General features: G+C 33.5%; 1 long non-coding RNA gene across 4 annotated transcripts; it reads left to right on the top strand.

The window, feature by feature from the left end:
• The first annotated feature begins 323 nt into the window (after positions 1–323).
• LOC102603574 (uncharacterized) lies at positions 324–3782 on the top strand. Of its 4 annotated transcripts, none has more exons than XR_368406.2 (4): positions 324–432; positions 768–833; positions 1111–2757; positions 3719–3782. It is a non-coding gene; the product is annotated as an uncharacterized lncRNA (long non-coding RNA). The 4 variants fall into 4 exon arrangements; XR_368405.2 differs by having other exon boundaries at positions 765–833; XR_368403.2 differs by lacking the exon at positions 324–432 and adding an exon at positions 485–660.
• The last annotated feature ends 570 nt before the right edge of the window (positions 3783–4352 follow it).

Below are 4352 nucleotides of genomic sequence, written 5' to 3'. Positions count from 1 at the left end.
CTAGAATAGATCCTGCAATATGCGATTCAAATTTAGTCGAGCAATAAACATCAAATGGAAAACCAAATAAAGAAAAACACATTTCTCCCGAACAGAAAAATATAGAATTTTTTTTTCGTGAATTCTCTAGAGCATTTTGGAAGAGCTTTGGAAATGTGATGTTCACGTGTAATACGTTATACTTCTTTCCAAAATAATAATATTTTAATTTATTTTTTCTTAACCTACTCACACTTTTTATTTTAAAAAACCTAACCGTTTTTGTTTTTTATTTCAATTAAATAACCGGGTTTCATACCGTGGATTTGGTTCCCGGTTTTTTGTTTCCTTGTTTTCTCCTCCAAGCGGTAATCCCACTATATATAACGCTTTTCGCTCAGAAACTGAGAAACCAAAAAAAAAAAAAACACTTTCTCGAATTCTCCACAATAGGTAAACTTTGATCTTCCACCTCTTCATCAATTGTTTTTTAGATTCAGAAATCAATCACGATTTGTAATTCGAAGTGAAAATTTGATATCTAAACTTTGAAACTGTGATGAATGTTGTTTTTGCTGCAGTTTTCATGTATTTTTTTCACTGTTCATCGAGTAGGTGAAATGTCGTAGAAGAAATTGAATTGATTTATTAAGTTTCTCTTGAATTCTCCGCAGCATTTTGGTAAGTTTGATCTATCTGCACTTCAATTTGATATCTAAACTTTGAATCTGTGATGAATGTTGTTTTTGCTGCAGTTTTCATGTATTTTTTCACTGTTCATCGAGTAGGTGAAATGGCGTAGAAGAAATTGGATTGATTTATTAAGTTTCTCTCGAATTCTCAGCAGCATTTTGGTAAGTTTGATCTATCTGCACTTCAATTTGATATCTAAACTTTGATTCTGTGATGAATGTTGTTTTGGCTGAAGTTTCCATGTATTTTTTCACTGTTCAAGCAGGTGAAATGGCGTAGAAGAACTTGGATTAATTTATAAGTTTTCTCTTGAATTCTCCGCAGGATTTTGCTCTACCTGCGCTTCATCAAATTTTTTTTCCGCCGGATAAAACAATAACAAGTGAAAATTCTATATCTAAACTTTGAATTTTTGATGAATTTTTTTTTTTGCTACAGTTTAAACCGGATGTGTTTGTGTTAATTAAATTTTCATTGAGGAGGTGAATGGACAACGGAAATTTTACTATTTGTGAAATTTTAGTTTCATCGAGTAGGTGAAATGGCGTAGAAGAAGTTGGTTTAATTTCCTATGTCTTCTCACGAGTTCTCCGCGGCATTTTGGTAAGTTTGAGCTTGCTCTAATACATACAGCCTCAAAAACATGCTGAAGGATTCAACTGAGTTCTCTTCTAAATCTGTCCCGTTTTTTCTCCAAAATGTCACACTACTACATGAGAAAGAAGAAAATCACCCAAGCAAGTTTCAAGAAAAGTCGCATAAAGTTGCATGCGAGGCAAAGGTGACCTTGAAAATGCTAACTGCACCAACAAGGGTGTCCTCCATCATACATCGACAAATTGGGGGGCTGAAATCCATGAGCCTAACTATAGCCCTCGCCTTTGGCATGGTACGATGTTGCATACAAACATTGTGGTGATAAGGTCCAACTCAATTTTCCCAATCATGTGCACACAAAAACCAAGCTCAGAATTTAACTGGCTCTAGCTATTTGATGACACACAGTGGAGTTCAAGAGAGGGCTACAGTTTGGCTCACGGATTTTAGCAACCCATTTCCCCATGTACGTTGGATGACAATCTTGTTGGGCCAATTTGCATTTTCAGGGTCACCTTTGCCTGACGTGCAGCCTTTTCTGAAACTTGTTTAGGTGATTTTCTTCTTCCCTGTATGAAGTGTAACATTTTTGGGGAAATGAGACTGATTTGGAAGACAATTGAGTCAAGTTATTCAGCATGTTTTAGGGGCAGTATTTGTAGTTAAGAGGACAAAAAATGAAGGAATTTGATTTCCTATATGTCTGTATACATGTGAACTTAAGAAGTTCACTAATACTTGTCAAAAGCAATCAAACATTTTGCTTGTAGTAGCAATTAACACGGAAGCTACGCATGCATATTTTTTGGTCTCATGCGAAGATCGCCGAGAGGGGACAACACATTACACCTCAAAATACTTCTTTTCTAGAATTCCTTTTTCCTTTTTAAACTTCTACAATTTTGAAACTACTGACCAAAATCATTACTTTTTTCGTCTTCTTCCAAGGTAAAAAAATGAAGTAACAGTGCTGAAAAAGTTGATATTTAGGTTCTGGACTCGTAGTTTATTGGTGTCTTCTTTTTTCTTGAATTTTTTAGCTCAGACAGATGCTATTTTCTTTCTTCTGAGAAACCAATTAAAATGACCAGTGCTAAGAAAGTTAATATCTTGTGCTATAAATTAATGTTGGTGTTTATATCAAAGGATTTTCTAAATTATTGTTTCATCCTTGTTGTCTTAGCTAAAATTATAACTGATGAACTCCTTATGAATTTGGTGTCAAATTCTTTACTCTTTTTCTTTTTGAACTATTAAATTCTTATTTGTCATTACCTTCTCCTATTTCTTGTGCAATTGGTTTCTATATTTTTGGTCGTTAGTTCAGACAAACTCTATCAATAGAATTGGAGAAGCATATAACAAAATCAATCTAGTAGTTCTTATATACCATGTGACTGTTTTGATCATCCTTATGAACGCTGAAGGACTAAGGAGAATAGCTTGAGAAGATGTTAAGGCATTGCTGATGGGAAAAAGATAAAAGAGGTATGTAGGGCATGAATCTATGATAATGAAATATCTTACTCTTAACTCTGTTTCCTTCTTAACGTTTGTATAATATATTGACAACATATTATACACTTCATTGAATACATTTTTTGTATTACATGGTAATTGTTTAGTGTCTTTTTTAACGGAGACAAATTCTATTGATAAAACAAGAAAAGTCAATTATACATATATAAATAAATGTTTTGATTGTTTTTGACAAATAGCAAATTAGGATCATACTTTATTCATTAAACCTTTTATTTTAAACTATTGATTTCACATTTATAATGTTATCCTCTTCTCCTATTTTTGTGTAATAATTTTATATGTTTCCGATTGATCATAGCATGTTTAAATAAATTTGACTTGAAAAGTTCAAAATGCAATCAATATAAGAGCTTTTAGGTATCACATGGCCATTATCACTACTAAAGAAAAACATATTTAGAAGACAATATATCTTATATAAAGACTAGTTACTAAACATGGGCTTTGCACATTTTTCGCACATCATTTTTTACAACTTTATATCATGAACAAAAATTAAAAAACAATAAGTTAAAAATAATAAAATCTTTTAATCCAACCCAATTCATCTAAATGGGTCAAATCTTAGTCATGCTTTTAGCCTTTTACCGTGGAGTTTGGAACCCGGTTTTGTTTTCTTGTTTTCACCTCCCAAGCAGTAAACACACTACAAATAATGCTTCTCCCTCACAAACTGAAAAACCACAAAAACACATTTCTCTCGAATTCTCCGCAACATTTTGGTTAGTTTGATCTTCCAGAACTTCTTCAATTATTTTTTTTGACTCATAAAGCAATCACAACTTATAATTCGAAGTGAGAATTAGATATCCGAACTTTTAATCCATGATGAATTTTGTTTTTTGCTACCTTTTTAAAAAAAATATCCATTTTTTGTGTTTGTGTTAATTATATTTTTATCAAGTAGGTGAGATGGTGTAGAAGAAATTGGATTAATTTCCTAGTGTTCTCTCGGACTCTTTGCAGCATTTCGGTGAGTTTGAACTTCTTCTACTTTGTCAAAAAAAATTTGAATCAGAAAATAATCACGTCTTAAACTTTGAATCCACGATGAGTTATGTTTTTGCTACAGTTTAGAGAGTGATTCTCTAATTCCTTTTGAAGAATCAATTCACTAAAAATAGTTCCTTTAATTTTGTATTTTTAAGCTTTTGAATTGAATGGGCTCAATTTTAGTCCATCTTATGGCGTACTTGTTTTGTTGAGGTGTTAATAGGTGGAGACCCCGGTTCCACGGTCCCTTACTAGTAAAGGCTCCCACAGCCAGGGGGTTTGACTAGAAGCAGCCACCCTTGAAAGAGTGCGTAATAGCTCACTGATCGAGCGCTCTTGCGCCGAAGAGGAACGGGGCTAAGCGATTTGCCGAAGCTGTGGGATGTCAAAACACATCGGCGGAGGAGAATGGGAACGAGAACTGGGAAATTAGGGGAGGAATTATAAGGGGTATGGAATTGAAGGTCACCAACATGATCAGGTCTTGGCGCTTTTGATATTTATCGTCATCTGGTATTGTTGTTTTTATTTCTTTCTTGTAGGCTTTC

This window comes from Solanum tuberosum, unplaced genomic scaffold, assembly GCF_000226075.1.
Source record: "Solanum tuberosum cultivar DM 1-3 516 R44 unplaced genomic scaffold, SolTub_3.0 scf00341, whole genome shotgun sequence".
NCBI classification, from domain to species: Eukaryota; Viridiplantae; Streptophyta; class Magnoliopsida; order Solanales; family Solanaceae; genus Solanum; species Solanum tuberosum.
The sequence above is the reverse complement of the archived record's forward strand: the minus strand, read 5'-3'. Positions and strand labels throughout refer to the sequence as shown.